The following is a 19,513-nucleotide window of genomic DNA, read 5'->3' as shown; positions in this document are numbered from 1 at the left end:
ATGCCATGTATAAAACCCTCCCAACCACTGAGCACATCTACATGAAACACTATTGCTTGAAAGCAGCATCCATCACCAGAGATCTCCACCACTCGGGTCATGCACTCTTCCTGCTGCTGCCATCAGGTGGAAGGTGCAGGAGCTTCAGAACTTGCACCACCAGGTTCTTAAATAAACGGGGGTAACTACACTCACTTACCCTATCATTGAAACATTGCCACAACCAATGATCTCACTTCAAGGACTCTTTATCTCATTATCTCATGTTCTCATTATTTATTGCTATTAATTTATTTTTGCATTGGCACGGTTTGCTGTCTTCTGTACTCTAGTTGATCTTTCACTGATCCTGTTATAGTTACTATTCTATAGATTTGCTGAGTATGCTCACAAGAAAATGAATCTCAGGATTCTATATAGTGACATATACATGTATTGATAATAAAAATTACTTTGAACTTTGAACTTTCAACTTTTCAGTTCTAATGAAGGACTTCCAACCTGAAACGTTGATTTTGTTTCCCTCCCACCTGACCTGACCTGACCTGTTCAGCATTTCCAGCATTTTCTGATTTTGTTTTAGATATCAATAGCATTTTATTTTGATCTTTAAGCTAACAAATGTCTGCCCTCTCGGCTAAAGATGTGATTTGGAACTGTGCATCCGGATAAACAGCAGCAGTGGAATGGAGTTTTTTAATCCAGATCAGTTCTTTGTCATATGCAAAAGTATATGAAAGCACAAATGTAATGAAAGAATACGTACAGCACCATCATCAGCACTTAGCAACAAATACGCGGCATTAACTAGAAAAAAAATAAACAGAGAGCAACACATGCAAGATGTTGGAGGAACTTAGCAGGTCAGGCAGCATCTATGGAAACAAATAAACAGTTGATATTTCAGGCCGAGACTCTTCTTCAGGGCTGAAAAAGAAGGGAGAAAGACCCGAGAATAAAAAGGTGGGGGGAGGGGAAGGAGTCTAGCTGAAAGTGACAGGTGAAGCCAGGGGAGTGAGAAAGGTTAAGGTCAGTCATGAACTTGAGAAGAAGGAATCTGATAGGAGAGGAGAATGGACAATAGACAATAGACAATAGGTGCAGGAGTCGGCCATTGGGCCCTTCGAGCCAGCACCGCCATTCACTGTGATCATGGCTGATCATCCACAATCAGTACCCCGTTCCTGCCTTCTCCCCATACCCCTTGACTCCGCTATCTTTAAGAGCTCTATCTAACTCTTTCTTGAAAGCATGTAGAGAATTGGCCTCCACTGCCTTCTGAGGCAGAGCATTCCACAAATCCACAACTCTCTGGATGAAAAAGTTCTTCCTCAACTCCGTTCTAAATGGCCTATCCCTTATTCTGAAATTGTGGCCTCTGGTTCTGGACTCCCCCCAACATCGGGAACATGTTTCCTGCCTCTAGCATGTCCAATCCCTTAGTAATCTTATATGTTTCAATCAGATCCCCTCTCATTGTTCTAAATTCCAGTGTATACAAGCCCAGTCGCTCCAACCTTTCAATATTTGACAGTCCCGCCATCCCGGGAATTAACCTTGTGAACCTCCGCTGCACTCCCTCAATAGCAAGAATGTCCTTCCTCAAATTTGGAGACCAAAACTGTACACAATACTCCAGGTGTGGTCTCACCAGGGCCCTGTACAACTGCAGAAGGACCTCTTTGCTCCTATACTCAACTCCCCTTGTTATGAAGGCCAACATGCCATTAGCTTTCTTCACTGCCTGCTGTACCTGCATACTTACTTTCAGTGACTGACGAACAGGAACACCAAGATCTCATTGTGCTTCCCCCTTTCCTAACTTGACTCTGTTACGTACCCCGTAACTGGGTTGCCAAACCAGCAGAAATGGACCACTTAGTTGGAGTCTGGATTACTGGAACTAAGAGAGTTTTATTAAAGAAATAAGCAACACAGTACTCTAATCAAAAGGATATAAATGCAACGGTTTAGCAATGATAAAACACACATGTACACAGAACTAGGATAATAGGATCAATCAAGCTCTATCGCAGTCTAGGGGTAAATGATCAGTTTCAAGTGACGCAAAGTTCAGCTCAATTTAGTTCAGTTCAGTTCGCAGTAATCGCTGTTGTGCCGTTGGGGCAGGGAGAAGAGAGAGAGCGAAAGCGAATGAATATTCAAAACGGATTCCAAACAGACCTTCGATATTCCTCGCAGTTAGCTTTCAGGCGAGCCCTTTGTAATGTCTTCTGAGGTCACCGACTGTGACCCCTCCGTTCCAGATACGATCATTCTTCTGCGGTGAACCCGGCACCCAGGCAAGGTGGACACACACACCAGGTTCTCTCCGACCCGTACCTTTCTACCCTGTGCGTCTATGGCTAGTCCCGCGACCAGACCTCCAAAACTCCCACCAACTTGTGGAGGCATACCGCTTCCAGGGTCTCGTTACCTCGTGGAGTCATGTGTCTCTTGCCTTAGCGAACTTGTCCCTTTTTATCCCCCTGCTGGGGTATCACCTGTCCATCAAACTTCAAACAGTTCAGGGTTCAAAGCCACCAGTCTCTGACAATACTCAGATCTGTATCTTCTTTTCATGAATCCCTCTCATCTCTCTCTTATTAGCATCTTGCATGTTCCCCCATTGTCCTCTTATCGGCATCAATCTTCTGATAACTGGTTCTTTTGTCACAACACCATTCAAATAGTAATTTGCCTTCCTGTTCTTGTCACCAAAGTGGATAACCTCACACTTATCTACATTAAACTGCATCTGCCCACTCACCCAACCTGTCCAAGTCATCCTGCGTTATCTCAACATACTCTGCACATTTCACACTGCCACCCAGCTTTCTGGACAATAGGAGAAAGAGAAAGAGGAGGAGACCCAGGCAGGGGAAGTGAAAAGCAGGTGAGACAATGTAAAAGGCCAGAGTGGGGAGCAGAGGAACGAGGGGGGAAATTTGTTTACTGGAAGGAGAAATCGATAATGTCATCAGGCTGGAGGCTATCCAGATAGAACATAAGGTGTTGCTCCTCCACCCTGAGTGGAGGCCATGGGCCAACATTTTGGAAACAGGAATGAGAACCAGAGTTAAAATGTTTGGCTAAATTTATGTAATTTATGCAAGATAAAAATGAAAGTTGGGAAAAAAAAGAAAAGAAACCATTGTAGTACAAATTTGTCAAAGTAGTCATAGTGTTGTTAAACTGAGGAGGTGACTAAGAATGCACAGGTTCAAGAACTCAATGGTTGGAGGAACATAGCTGTTTTTGAAGCTGCTTGGTGTGTTGTTAATGTACCAGGTTCTACTCAATAATGTGAAGAACTGTTCATACGTATCCTAGCAACAAATGTAGAGGAGGTCTAATTTGGTCAGCTATAGCCCCTTTTGTTCTAAATGATCAGCAACGTGATGGAAGATGTTTTCAAAATGTTAATAGAGTCACCGTTATCTGCTAATATTGCAGGCTTCTCAATCAGGATTTTTGTGTATTCTTATCTGACTGATAGGACAGACATGTCCAAAGCAGCAGCACAGTGAAGTACAGCAATGAGGGAGTAGTCCTGGATATACTTAACTTGAGACCTGGATATCAGGGCAAAAATGGGCAAACATTTCTCCTTCTGAATGCCACTGCAGCCTTCTCCAGGAAATGAATAATTGTCCCCACTGTTGAACAACACTTGTGCCAGGAGTAGCAAATGCGCAGAGCAGGCTCCATGGGGATATCTTGGGGTCTATAACTGAGAGTAGCTTGGCAATGTTGGAACATATTGAACCAGCTGTGTTCTGCCAGAGAAGGGCTGCATTAGGTTATGAGGAAAACAATATGAGGGTTAAGGCAAATAAATTTTGTTTGTTTAATATTGTCACATACAGTATACAGAAATACAGTCAAGGAACTTATAATTTTATGACATCGAGACAGATCATGCTATATATAATTACACTGAAGTAGTAAAAATAAAACAGAATGCAGAATACATAATTGTATCATCATTACCAATTTATCTCTGCAGATTCATCTATCCACGCGAATACCATAAGACCGTAAGATATAGGAGCAGAATTAGGCCATTTGGCACACCAAGTCTGATCCGTCATTTCATCATGATTAATTGAATTTTTCTCTCAACCCCAGTCTCTTGCCTTATTTCCTTCATGCCCTGACCAATCAAGAATCTATGAACCTCTGGCTTAAATATATGTTAAGACTAGGCCTCCACAGCTGCCTGTGGCAAAGAATTCCACAGATTCACCACTCTCTGGCTAACTAAGTTCCTCCTCATCTCCATTCTAAAAGGATGCCCCTCTATTCTGAGGCTGTATCCTCTGGTCTTAGATTCTCTCATCAAAGGAAACATCCTCTCCACGTCAACACTACTAAGGCTTTTCACCATTCAATAGGGTTTAATGAGGTCACCTCTCATTGTGATTCTAGTGAAGACAGGCCCACAGCCATATGACAAGCCATTCAATCCTAGAATTATTTTCGTCAACCTCTTCTGAACCCTCTCCAGTTTCAGTACATCCTTTCCAAGAAAAGGGGACCAATCCTGCTCACAATACTCCATGTGAGGCCTCACCATTGCTTTATGAAGTCTCAACATTACATCCTTGCTTTTATATCTTAGTCATCTTGAAATGAATGCAAAATTCGCATTTGTCATCCTCACTGCAGACTCAACCTGCAAATTAACCTTTAAAGATTCCTGCACAAGGACTCCTAAGACTTTTTGCATGTCAGTTTTTTTGTATTTTCTCTCCATTTAGAACATAGTTAACCGTTAAAATAATGAAATGGCTAGTTCTATTCCACTCAAAAAAATTACTTATAATTTAAGAGATAAATATGTAACATTTTTGAATATTTGGCGCCCTTATTTACAAAAGATAGGATGGCATATTTAAGTGCTCTGATAAAGATCTTGGTCCCTTGGGGAAAGTAACAAATAAGTATACCAAATTTATTTTGAATCCCATGGAGCATATGGAAACCTTCCAATACCCAGGCGGTTCTTCTTTTTTTTCTTCTTTTCTTTTTTAGGTAGGACTATATATGGGGGGGGGAGGGTAGATATTATCTTTTCATGTATTCATTTTGAAAACTCAATAAAAATTATATTTAAAAAAAAGAAAATAATTAACCCTTTCATTTCTTCTGCCAAAGTGCATGACCATACATTTCCTGACACTGCATTCCATCTTCCATTTCTTTGCCCATTTTCCTAATTTGTTTAAATCCTTCTGTAGCCTCTCTACTTCCTCAAAACTACCTGCCAGTCAACCTATCTTTATATCATCTGTAAACTTTGCCATAAAGCCATCAATTCTGTCATCCAAATCATTGACATGTAACGTAAAAAGAATCAGTCCCGGCAATGATCCTTGTAGAACACTGCTAGTTATTAGTAGCCAGTCAGAAAAGGCTACCTTTATTCCAACTCTTTGCCTCCTGCCAATCAGCCACTGTCTTATCCATGCTAGAATATTTCCTGTAATACCATGGGCTTGTAACTTGTTAACAGGCCCTATGTGTGGCACCTTGAGGAAACCATATTGACTATGGCCTATTTGATCATGTGCCGTCAAGCACCCTGAGACTTCATCCTTGTAATCAACTCCAACATCTTCCCAACCTCTGATGTCAGACTAACTGGCCCTATCCCTTCTGCCTCTCTCCTTTCTTGAAGGGTGGAATGACATTTGCAATTTTCCAGTCCTCCGGAACCATTCCAGAATCTAGTGATTCTTGAAAGATCATCACTAATGCCTTCACGATCTCTTCAGCCACCACTTTCTGAACTGTACTGTACATCATCTGGTTCAGGTGACTTATCTACCTTCAGACCTTTCAGTTTCCCAAGAACCTTCTCTCTAGTAATGGTAATTTCAGACATTTCATACCCCTGAAACCGGGAACATCCACCATACTGCTAGTGTCATCCACAGTGAAGAATGATGCAAAATACTCATTGAGTTCATCTGCTATTTCGTAGCCTCCCATTTCTACCTCTTCAGCATTGTTTTCCAGAAGTCCAATATCCACTCTCACCTCTCTTTTACACTTTATGTGTATGAAGAAACTTTTGGTATCCTCTTTAATGTTATTGACCTGCTTACTTTTGCATTCTATCCTTACCTTCTTAATGACAGTTTAGCTGCTTTCTGTTGGTTTTTAAAAGCTACCCAATCTCTAACATCACACTATTTTTGCACTATTATATGCCTTCACTTTGGCTTTTATGTTGGTTTTAACTTCTCTTGTTAGCCATGGTTATACCATCATTCCTTTAGAATACTTCTTCCTCTTTGGGATGGAGATATCCTGTGCTTTCTGAATTGCTTCCAGAAATTCCAGCCTTTGCTGTTTTGCCACCATTCTTGTCAGTGTCCTTTTCAAATACTGGTAAATGTAATCATTGTTAAGGTCCTTCTGGAACCAAAGTCCTTTGTGGATACCCACAAGAGATTCTGCAGATGCTGGAAATCTTCAGCAATATGCAAATTATGCTAGGGCAACTGAGCAAGTCAGGTTGCATCAATGAAGGGTAATAAACAGTTGACATTTAGGGCCGAGATCCTTCATCAGGACTGGTCATGAAGAGGGCAAAAGGCAGAAAAAGAAGGTGGGAGGGGGAGTGGTAAGAGTACAATCTGGCAGGTGACAGGTGAGACCAGGTGATGTGATTTCTCTAAATTCCAGTGAACACATCCTTCACTAACACCCCTTCTTTTTCTTCATTTTTATTTTTGTTTTACCACCATTCCCACCTCTTCTTCTGCCCCACTCTCATGACCTTTGCATCAACAAAACCCCCCAACCCATCCCCCAGGCTGCCTACCATTCCCTTCCTACCCCATGGTCTGTCTTTCTCTCCCATCATATATTTGTCTCTTTCGCTCCCAACCATCACTTCCCAGCCTCTGAGAATCCATCAAGGATTCTCTATTTTTTGGAATAATTTTCATAAAACATGGAATTATCTGAAATATTTATTTTTTGAAATATTGCAGATCTCTGTACTGGATTGGGACAGTGGCCTGCAACCACTCCTGAATCGACCGTGGACTCACTTTTGTGAGCTGCAGTTCCTGAAAGCTATTTGCTTCTTTTTTTAAAAACGTAAACACGAGGAATTCTGCAGATGCTGGAAATTCAAGCAACACACATCAAAGTTGCTGGTGAATGCAGCAGGCCAGACAGCATCTCTAGAAAGAGGTACAGTAGACGTTTCGGGCTGAGACCCTTTGTCAGGACCAACGAAAGGAAGAGCTAGTAAGAGATTTGAAAGTGGGAGGGGAAGAGGGAGATCCAAAATGATAGGAGAAGACAGGAGACTGGGAGATATGTGCTGTGTCACACACAGCACACAGTACATATAGTTATGATATGTGTGACTGTATGTATTGTGCTTTGCACCTTGGCCCAAGTTTAGTTGTATATACAGTAAATGTATGGTTGTATGACAATGAACTTGAATTTGGTTAAACTTGAACTTGAATGTGCTGGGGTTTTTTTCCCAAGTCAGGTGCAATCACAATATCTCCATTATTATTTGGTTAATATCCAGAATCCTACACCCAACAACATTTTGGAAGTAACTTCTCCAAAGGAACTGCAGTATTTCCAGAAATTTGCCCCATGCATTGGGAATTGACAGCTAAACCTCACCACAGAGGCTGGACAAGGGATTAGGTTAGCCTTTGAAGTGGAGGTGAATACAGTATAATCTTCAATAGTGAGGGTAACCATAGATACTAATGTCAGATAGAGCTTAAAATCTTGTTTTGAGTTCAGGGTTTTGCGGGCAGGGAAATCAATACCATCAGACATGCAGTGAGTACATTGAAAAATAAAACTATTTTTCCCTTTATATGCTTTACAATATTGATTTGTTAGTAATTTGTCTGATTATCATCTCTCTCACGTAACAAGAAATGATATTTAGACAGATGCTAGAGGCCTTAGATCCAATGCTTGGAGTTCATGAAGACACTCGTGGATGAATCCGTCCCCACAAAATCATTCAGAATCTCCCTCAACCAGAATCTCTGGATGATCCAAGAGATTTGAAATCTGCTAAGGTCTATGTTGGTAGCTTCAGGATTGGTGATCCAGGAAAGTACAAGAAGTCCAGGTGTGATCCTGGACAAAAAATAGGGACAACCGTGAAAGGGCTTGAATGTAATCTCCTCCTACAAAGCAAAACCAAGCAACAAAGGACAACAAAATTTCACTCCCAGATGACTCAATATCTTTTATGTTTTCTCTTACTCACAGGCCCTGACAACTCTTCAGTCTTTGAGGCTGATGTGAGAGCAGCTTTCAGGAAGGTGAATCCATGGAAAGTATCTAGCCCAGACTGTATACATAGCTGAGTGCTCTAGACTTGTGCTAGTCAACTGGCTGGAGTGATTACTGACATCTTCAGCTTCTTGCTTTGGCAGTCTGAGGTACCCAACTATTTCAAGTAGGCTTCAATCATACCAGTGCCTAGGAAAACCATGGTAGTAAACTGCCTCAATGAACATGGTCCCAATAGCACTTACATTCACTGTGATGAAGAGCTTTTAGAGATTGGTCGTGAAGCCTATCAACTCCTGCCTGAGGAATAATCGAGATCTGCTCCAATTTGTCTGTTGTCACAACACGTGGCAATAGGTCAACAACAGATGCCATTTCATTAGCCCTTCACTCTGCTCTAGACACCTGGACAATGAAGATGCTTCCATCAGGATGTTCTTCATTGATTACAGCTCAGCATTCAATACCATCATTCTCTCAAAACCCATCACTAGGCTCCAAGACCTAGGCCTTGACACCCCCATATGCAAATGTATCCTCAATTTCATCATTTGCAGACAACAGTAAGTAAAAATTGGCAACAACATCTCCTCCGCAATGACAATCAGCAAAGGTGCACCAAAAGGGTCTATGTTTAACTTCCAGCTTTACTCACTTTATACCTATAATTGTGGGGTTGAGTTCAGTGCTGTATTTAAGTTTCCTGATAATGCTATTATTGTTGGCTGAATCAAAGGTGGTGACAAATCAGCATATAGAAGGGAGATTGAAAATCTGGTTGAATCGTGCCACAACAATAAACTCTCACTCAACATCAGCAAAGCCAAAATGCTGATTACTGAGTACAGGAGGAAGAAGCCAGAGGTCCATGAGCCAGTTCTCAACAGGCAGTCAGAGATGGAGAGAGGCAGCAGCTTTAAATTCCTTGATGTTATCAGGGCATCTGCCCTGGGACCATCACATAACTTCCTTCACAAAGAAGGCACAACAGCAGCCCTACTTTCTTCAAAGTTGGTATAAGAACATAAGAAATAGGAGCAGGAGCAGGTCATCCAGCCCATCCAACCTGCCCCACCATTCAATAAGATCATGGCTGATCTGTTCATAAGCTCAGCTCCATCTACCTGCCTTTTCCCCACAACCCTTAATTCCCCTGCTATGTAAAAATCTATTCAATTGTACCTTAAATGTATTCAGTGAAGAAGCCTCAACTGCTTCCCTGGGCAGAGAATTCCACAGATTCACCACCCTCTGGGAAAAACAGTTTCTCCTCATCTCCATCCTAAATCTTGAGGCAATGTCCCCTAGTTCTAGTCTCACCTACCAATGGAAACAACTTTCCTACTTCTATCTTATCTATCCCTTTCAAAATTTTGTATGTTCCTATGAGATCCCTTCTCATTCTTCTGAACTCCAGAGAGTATAGTCCCCGGTGACTTAATCTCTTCTCATAGGTTAACCCCTTCATCCCTGGAATCAACCTGGTGAACTTTATCTGCACTGCCTTCAAAGCCAGTATATCCTTCCTCAAGTATGGAGACCAGAACTGCACACAGTACTCCAGGTGCGGCCTCACCAGTACCCTGTATAGTTGCAGCATGACCTCCCTGCTCTTGAATTCAACCCTTCTGGCAATGAAGGCCAACATTCCATTTGCCTTCTTAATAACCTATTGTACCTGCAAGCCAGCTTTTTGCGATTCATGAACAAGCACTCCCAAGTCCCTCTGCACTACAGTATGCTGCAATCTTTCACCATTTAAATAATAATCTGCTCTTCTATTATTCCTTGCAAAGTGGATGATCTTGCATTTCGCAATGTTCTATTCCATCTGCCAGACCTTGGCCCACTCACTTAACCTATCTATATCCTTCTGCAGACTCTCCACATCCTCTGTACAATTTGCTTTTCCACTCAGTTTAGTGTCATCAGCAAATGGTAGAAAAAAGAAATTGACTAACTTGTATGGATGCACAGTGAAGCATATCATAACTGGTTGCATCACTGCCTGGTATGGAAATACCTACTGTAAGTCCAGGAACGGAAAGTTCTAAAGGGAGTGGTGGATACAGCCCAGAACATCACAGGTGAAGCTCTCAGCCAGTAAGCACATCTACATGGAGCACCGTCACAAGAAAACAGCGTGCATCATCAAGGATACCCACCATCCAGGCTATGCACTTCTCACTCTGCTACCATTGCACAGTAGGTACAAAAACCTTAGATTCCACACCAGTGGGTTCAGGAACAGTTATTGTTCACAGCCATCAAAATTCTGAACCAGCATGGATTACTTCACTCACCTCAACTCTAAACTGATCCTGCAATCTACTTGGATTCACAATTCAAGTTCTCAGTGTTATTTTGTTTACCTCCACAATTTGTCCTTTGCACATTGATTTGTCAACTGCTTCCAGGGCAACATCAAAAGGGTGAACTTGTGAGGGAGCAGCTCGATGGATATGATTAAATATTCACATTTCAGCCAGCTGAGCATCACAACTGCATCCAAGGTCTGTACAGTTAATAAAGATGTTTTAATGCGATTGAATAATCTATCGCTGCTGAAAACTGACAGAAATAATGCTGACTGTGGCTGTAAGATCCTCACTGGGAGGACACCTCATCGGAAACGCATCTGTCACTTGGGGTGCAAGTGCATTTGAAAAAACAAGGTTTTCGACTACCATTATGACTATCTTGCTGGCAAATGTGAAGCCTCTGGTAAATAAAATCGACTATCTCAGAGCTGAGGTGCTACATCAGAGAAACATTAAACAGTGTGCATCCTCTGTTTCACAGAATCCTGGTGAACCCCTTCTGGGCCGAATGCAGTGATTCAGATTGACGGGGTCATTCTACACTGTCAAGAAAGGACTGTTGAATCTCTCAAAAGCAGGCAAAGTAGTGTATACCTCATGATCAACTCCTCATGATGTACCGATATGTTAGGGACATCCCAATTTTGCTTACTAGACCTGGAATATCTCACAATTAAGTGCCATCCATTTTACCTGCCATGGTTTTCAGTAATCATTTTGGTAGCAGTGTACATTCCATCTCAATGCAAAACAGGCTTGAGATGTTCTGAGCGATGCATGAAACAGCAGACCGTGATGCCTTCACCATCATTTTGGGAAATTTTAACCAGGCTGGATCAAAAAGTCATTAAACAATTATCATCAACAAATCACTTGTAGTACAAGAGGAAACAACACAGTGAACCACTGTTACACTGAGGTCAAGAGTGCTTACTATGCTATTCCATACCCACACTTCAGAAAGTCTCATCACCTGGCTGCACTTCTACTCCCTGAGTATAGGCAGAGACTGAAGACTACAGCACCGGTAGTGAGGACCAAGAAGGTATGGACAATGGAAGCAGAGGAGCACACATGAGACTGCTTTGAATTGGAGTACTGGACTGTATTCAGGGAATCATCTTCAAATCTGCACGAGTATATTGCAGTTGTTCCCGACTTGATTAAAACCTATGTGGAGGAGTGTCTGCCCGCAAAAACTTTCTATACATTCCCAAACCAAAAGCTGTGGATGAACCAGCAGGCTTCTTGCCTGCTGTGTGCTGTGGGCTAAATCTGTGGCATTTAAGTCTGGCGGCCCAGGCCTGTGTAAGAAAACCAGGTATGACTTGCAGAGGGCTATTTCAAGAACAAAGAAACAATTCCAAGTGATGTTGGAGGTGACATCAGGTGCATGTCAAATCTGGCAGGGTTTGCAGGATGTTACTTCTTACAAAGCAATACCCAATAGCATGAATGGCAGTGATGTTTCACTACCAGAGGAGCTTAACACGTTTTATGCCTGCTTTGAAAGGGAGAATATAATTACAGCTGTGAAGATCCCTGCTGCACTCGGTGACCCTGTGATCTCTGTCTAGGAGGATGATGCCAGGCGTTCTTTCATGTGTGTGAACCCTCGTAAGATGGCAGGCCTCAATGGAGTACTTTGTAAGGCTCCGAAAACTGGTGCCAACCGACTGGCAGGTGCATTCAAGGATATGTGACAGTCAGCAAAAAGGAGATATTTTTACATGGAGCGTTGACTGTGGCCTTCCAAAAAGGAGTCAAGGATCCATTTGAAGAGGGAGGGACAGAGACCCAGGTTTTTGAAGCTTGGTTATTAATACAGATGAAATGCTGGTGTTGAATGCCAAGCTGAAATTAATAAATAGTAATCTTGCATATGTTTTGCTGTTGTCTAGGTGCTCAAAAGCAGAGTGGAAAGCCACTGAGATTACATTCACTGTAGTCTGTTGCATTGGACGGTGATTTGCAGCAGATCCACGTCCTTGCTCGGGCACCAGTTAATTCTAGGCATAACCAATCTCTTGGAACACCTCTTTATGGCAGATGTGAATGCTACAAGGTGTTAGTCACTGAAGCAGCTCAGCAGCTCACTGTGCTTTTACTGGGCAATGGACTGATTGCTGTCCCTGAGCTGGTGAAAAAATCCGACCACAGCAGTGAGAGTTTGAAGATGCCCTTGAATGAACAAATTTGCAAAACGCATTCAAAAACATCCATTCATTAAGTTGATATCTTTGACTTGAGAAAGGAAAGGTTGTTAATTAGCATTCTTCAAATAAGTTGCCAATGAATAGAAATATTCTAATACCACTTTTAAAATGGAATCATTTCATTACTCTTCTACAGGAGGTTCAAAACCCATGCAGCAGATTTTTATCAGTCATGTCATGCAAAATGGAATTGTCTTTCAAAGGCATATTGGATTTAAATGTGTCATCCTAAATGTTAGACAAGGATCATCACCTCAACTAAAATTAGTATTCATCATCCAGAAAGTAGTTCCTTATCATTAGAAAAATGCATTTGAGTTAGCAAATTGAGCAAATTGATCGATTGACAGCTCATTAACACAGAAGCCTTCACATTTAATGTAATTTACTAACCTTGAGTCCTGTGGGGGTGTGGTTCATTCTGCCTGTCAAAAGCTGCTTCCATTGTGATTGGTTAGTTTAGAAACTGCAGCTGCTCTTCCCATTGGTTGGCTACCAAGTGTCAAATTTCAAGTGTCCTTGGTGTATAGAGAGCATATGTAGGAACTTCTTTCTCTCTTCCCTTGTTTGAGGCAAACGTTACACATAACCTTCGGGAAGGGTTGCTCTGTGTGCGTTTTTAGCAACGTATGTTTATTGAATATTTAGCTTTGTAGTTTCTAAACTTGGGGAACATGAATGTTTGGATGAATTTTTACTGTTTGTAATTAAGTGATTAATATACTTATTCACAGTCAATGTTTTCTGTCTCACTCACCAAGCCCCTTGAACCTGCTTCAAATTTACACCCTGATGATGATTTTACATATTATTGTAATGCAGTGAAAATTGGTGATAGCTTTTGTTGTATTCATTATTGAGGGATATGCAGGATGCATATTCTGCATGCAGGATACTCAACTGAACTTTATTGATAACCCTGCTTGTACAGCATGTGAACTCCTCCTTCACAATCTCTTCAGCCACCTCTTTCAGAACTGCGGTGTATATCATCTGGTCCAGCTGACTTATCTGCCTTCAGACCTTTCAGCTTCCTATGAACCTTCTCTCTAATTATGGTAAATTCACACACTTCATGACCTCTGACACCAGAATTTCCACCATACTGCTAATGTCTTCCACAGTGAAGAATGATGCAAAATACTTATTCAGTTATTCTGCTACTTCATTATCCCCCATTACTACCACTCCAGCATCATTTTCCAATGATCCGATATGACTCCTGCCTTTCTTTTACACTTTATGTATCTGAAGAAACTTTTTGTATGCTCTTTAATGTTATTGGTTAGCTTACTTTCGTATTCCAACTTTACTTTCTTAAAGACTCTTTTAGTTACCTTCTGTTGGTTTTTATAAGCTTCTTAATCCACTAATTTCACACTAATTTTTGCTCTATTATATGCTCTCTCTTTGGTTTTTATGTTGGCTTTGACTTCTCTTGTTAGCCACTGTTGTGTCATCTTTCCTTTACAATATTTCTTCATCTTTGAGGTGTATAGACCCTGTGCTTTCCGAATTGCTTCCAGAAATTCCAGCCGAATTGTTTCCAGAAATTGCTGCTCTGCTGACATCCCTGTCAGTGTTCTTTTCCAATCAATTCTCTCCAGCTCCTCTCTCATGGCTCTGCAATTCCCTTTGCTCCACTGTAATACTGATTAATCTGACTTTAGCTGCTCCTTCTCAAATTTCAGGGTGAACTAGATCACATTATGTTCACTTGTTGCTAAGGGTTCTTTTACTTTAAGCTCTTTAATCAATCTTGTTTCATTGCATGATACCCTATCCAGAACAGCTGATCCATAGTGGGCTCAACCACAAGCTGCTATAAAAGGCCATCTCACAGGCACTCTAGAAATCCCCCTTCCAGTAATCTAGCACCAACCTGATTTTCCCAATCTCTCTACATATTGAAGTCCCTCATGACTACTGGAACATTTGCCTTTTGGTATGCATTTTCTTTCTCCCGTTGTAGTTTGTAGGCCATATCCTTACTGCTGTTTGGGGGTCTGTATATAATTCCCATCAGGGTCTTTTTACCCTTGTAGTTCCTTAGCTCTCTCCATAATGATTCAACACTTTCCAATTCCATGTCACCTGTTTCTAATGATTTGATTTCATTTTTTTACCAACAGAACAGTGCCACCCCCTCTGCCTTCCTGCTTATCCTTCTGATACAATGTGTAAATAAATAACTTCCTTGGGATTTAGGTGAAGCTGTCTGCAGCATTCTTGATCTGACAACATCCTCCTGCTTCAGGACCTCCAGCTTCACTCTGACCAGAGAAGAGATGGTTACATAGATCGTAGAACAGCACAGCACAGCACAGGAGCAGACTCTAAGGTCCATAAAGTCTGTGCTGAACACTATATCAAATGAAATAAAATCTGTTCTGCCTATACGTGGTCCATATCCATCCATTCCCTGCTTATTCATGTGTCTATCTAAAAGCCTCTTAGATATCACTATGTTATCTGTTTCTACCACTAACCCTGGCAGCCCATTTGGGGGACATACCATTCTCTCAGTCTCAAAACTTGCTGTATATGTCTCTGTGTTGTGGTGTATTAAATCTTGTAAAATATTAGATGAAAATCTGAACAGTTCCAAGTGACACTTTAACTCTTTGTGAGCGCACAGCATGTAAGTTGTCTGTACAAGTTAAACATTATAGATTTGTTAATGACCAATGTTTGCTGGTTGTGGCTGGATTCTTTCCTGGCCTCAGGCACCAGTGGCCTGAGGACATCTGTTTATGAACACATGAGTTGTTTGAATGAAAGAAATCATGCCGAGTTAGTGGCATGAGAACAAAAGATCAAAGAGTTTCTCTGTCCCTGTGTGCTTGTCATGCTTACGGGACTCCTTATTTTTGGGGTACATTTTTCTCATTTCTTGTGATTTTATCTAGACCAGGGATCATGATCAGAGCTTAGGGTGAACCCAGGGTGATTTCTCGAGACAGAATTTGAAGGGAGTTCCCCTGATAACAACGACAATCAAGTACCCTGATGACAGTAACAATCAAATGGAGACTAACAGCAGTGAGCACTGAAATCTTTGTGGAAGTCTTTGTAACTTATTATGTAGTATTTAGTATGGTTCATTTGTGCTTTCTATTTTATAATAGATTAGGCTTAAGTTACTTTGTCATGCCTGTATGCTTATTACCACATCTCCTGGACATTCAGATTGTTAGGTTTGGGTCTGATCAACCCATCCCATTACAATCTCCTTTAAAATTTTACACTATCAGCTGAAGTGTGTGTCTTCGACTATCTGATAGTTCTACCCTGGATAGAAGGTTCTGACCGTTTAACCTATATATGCATCTTTTAAGCTTCTGTCAGATCTGCCGCTGATCCCAGTGAAACACCGCTGTTCACGGATCGCCAGCCAGAATAACATTCTTACGCTGTTACTCTCTAGAGCACTGAAATTTAAATTTAAATCAGCATTATACCAAATCAGATCAGAAACAAAAGTGATACAAAAGATATTATTTTTGAAATAATAAAATTCTCACTTCCTTCATATCGGTCCTACAAATGTCAAAATATGCCACAATAATCTATCAACGCGTTCGAATGTTTTTAAAAAAGGATGTCTACATTTATGGAAAATCCTGATTGGGCAGATCTATTGATATGCCAAAGGCAAACATTTCACTTTCTGAATTAATAAATAGGAAAGTTATTGTGCTTAATATATGTGGAGAACTCTTAGTAGATTCCACTAATAGACATTGATCTAAAATGTCATCTGTTTTAACCCAGTTAATAAAATATATTGAAAATATTAACTTTAAGACTGATTTCAGTTTCTCTGTAACTGCATTGTGACACAATCACAACTTAGGTTTGCAAAGTAGTTTTTGTCAGTAAAAGAATGTTAAAATAATTCACAGATGTAGCTTAATTGGAAACAATCAATTTTCACAGAATCAAGGCAACAAAAATTAGTGTTTTTGTCAAGAAACTAATTACAATCTTTCTATGAAGAGGGTATTAATAAAAAAAGAAAGATGGAGGGAATATAAAGGTAGGTGGAGAGTTAGAAAAGGTGAATGAAAAATTAGTTCTTGACAAGTTGATTAAAAGAGATAAGGGAAGTCTAGACAAGATGTAGAATTATTGAGAAATGAATTAATTAATTTCAAATGTACTATGTACTATGTCAATATTGAAGTAAGTGGACATTTCAATGTACCAAACAGTGTCGTTAGAAGATTGATCACAAGAGTACATGCATGTTCCAAGAAAGTTGAAAATAATATGGATCTAGCCAACATTCATGGTGAGGCAGATTTTCTAACCTTTAAAAATTAGTCAAAAGAGAAACAAAATCCAAGTGCTGCAAATGCAGAAAATCTGGAATTAAATACAATAGATCTTACTGGAAATGCTCATCAGATACGGCAGAATCTGCAGAGAAAGAACAGTTCATATTAGTAAGCTATCATTAGATGTCACACCTGAAGGGGAAAAAACAAATACACCAATGTAGTAAGAGATATGAAAAGTAATATTTGCATTTAAGTGGTAAACAAGGGCTTATTACACTCCAGGGTTAACCATAGTACAAGAAAACAAGGAAGTAATTAATTGAAAATGCAAATCAGATACTGTACAGTTTAAAATAGCCAATTGATTTACTGGTGAGTGACTCCAGTTCTACCATCCTATCAGGCTTTGACTTTTTGAATCACCGTTCCGATTTATTTCATCTAGTTTCCTTACCAACAGCCTTTGATTTCTTACTTAACTGCATTAAGCCCAATTAAATGTGTAAAGTTTGAGCAATTATCCCACTGTTGACATGCAAGGCCTAGAAAATCTTGTCTCTAGGTCACATGGTGGTCATTATCAGTCAAGTACCTATTTAACACAATGATATCAGGGCCAGAGGAACAGTCAAAACTGAAATAAACCAGCAGATGCCAATAAAGGGCCAGTGACTCGACCAATTCATTGAATGCAGGCTTCAATCATCACACCAGTAAATTTCAGACAGAGTATTGACCATGCTGAATATTGGGGTGGGCCTTGAGTGCCACCTGCCCTCAGGGGAAGGAGAGATAAGGAACAATGGAGCAGCGTCTGGAGATGTGTAATGAAGGGACGTGGGAGAGAGAGCTGTCTGGAGCGGCTCCCCCCTTTGAACCCTGAACTGTTTGAGGTGATGGACAGGCGATACCCCAGCAGGGGGATAAAAAGGGACCGGTTTGCTAAGGCGACACACACACGACACCCGAGGTAACAAGACCCTGGAAGCGGTACGCCTCTCACGAGTCGGTGAGAAGTATCAGACAACGGCCAGGGTAGAAAGGTACAATCAGCGGGAACCCGGTGTGTGTCCGCCCTTGCCTGGGTGCCGGGTTCACTGCAGAGGATCGACCGCATCTGGAGGAGGGGTCACAGTCGGTGACCTCAGGTGACATCACCAAGGACCCGCCCAAAATCGCCGGTCTGTGAGTGAAGCCGTGTATGAATAGTTGCTCCTGTTCTCTCTCTCTCTCCCCGCACGTTGTCCATCGCCATGGCAACGATTACTGCGAACTGAACTACTAAACTGGACTGAACTTTGAGTCATTTTGAAATTTGGTCATTTACCCCTAGACAACGATAGAGCTTGATTGATGCTGTTATCTTAATTCTGTGCACATGTGTGTTTATCATCGCTGAACTGTTGCATTTATTATCCTTTCGCTTACTGTGTTGCTTGTTTCTTTAATAAAACTTTCTTAGTTCTAGTACTCCAGACTCCAACTGAGTGATCCATTTCTGCTGGTTTGGCAACCCAGTTACGGGGTACGTAACACAGAGTATTGACCATGCTGAATATTGGGGTGGGCCTTGAGTGCAGGAGCATGTGGATTGTGCATAATTTCTTTGCAGACCTACAGTAAGCAAAGGAGAAGGAATAATCAAACGCCTTTTCAGCCCTCTCTAATTATATCTTGTCTGGCCTGAGCACCTTAAACTGTAAAATATTAAATGGAGGAATAGTGATGGTCAAAGCTGTCCTGTGAAATACTTGAACAACACAGGAGAAAATAACAAATCTGGTACTGTACACATTAAGATTTTTTTTTTGCACAGTTGAATTACAAAATACTTATATGTTTTCATCAAATGTAATTTGATGCTTGATCAAGACTACCAAGAGCAATGTCTTGAATGCTGCTGGTATTGTATTGCATCATTAAATGAAACTTAATGAATATTGAAAGGTTTAATATAGAGGGGATGTTCCCTGTCATGGGGGTGTAGAGGACCAGAGGACATAGCTCTGAATGAGGATGTCCATTTAGAATAGAGAGGCAGAAAAAATTCTTGAGCCAAAGGGTGGTGAATCTGTAGAGTTCTTTACTGCAGAGGGCTGTGCAAGGAAGTCATTGGGATTAAGATAGAGGTTGATAGGTTCTTGAGTAATCAGGGGATCAGAGGTTGCAGAGAGCAGGCAGGAGAATGATGTTGAGAGGGATAATAAATCAGCCATGATGGAATAGCAGAGCAGACTCAATGGGCTGAATAGCCTAATTCTGCTCCTAGATAATGTGGTCTTAGTTTGGATCCAACTAGTTCAAATTCTGGGACCTAGCTGAGTAAGGACACTGAAATATTTCAGATTACATTGGCCAACAATCCACAATGCCATCTTTTGCCATGTTACCTGAC

The sequence above is a fragment of the Mobula hypostoma genome, chromosome 5 (assembly GCF_963921235.1).
Source record: "Mobula hypostoma chromosome 5, sMobHyp1.1, whole genome shotgun sequence".
Classification (NCBI taxonomy): domain Eukaryota; kingdom Metazoa; phylum Chordata; class Chondrichthyes; order Myliobatiformes; family Myliobatidae; genus Mobula; species Mobula hypostoma.
The sequence above is the reverse complement of the archived record's forward strand: the minus strand, read 5'-3'. Positions refer to the sequence as shown.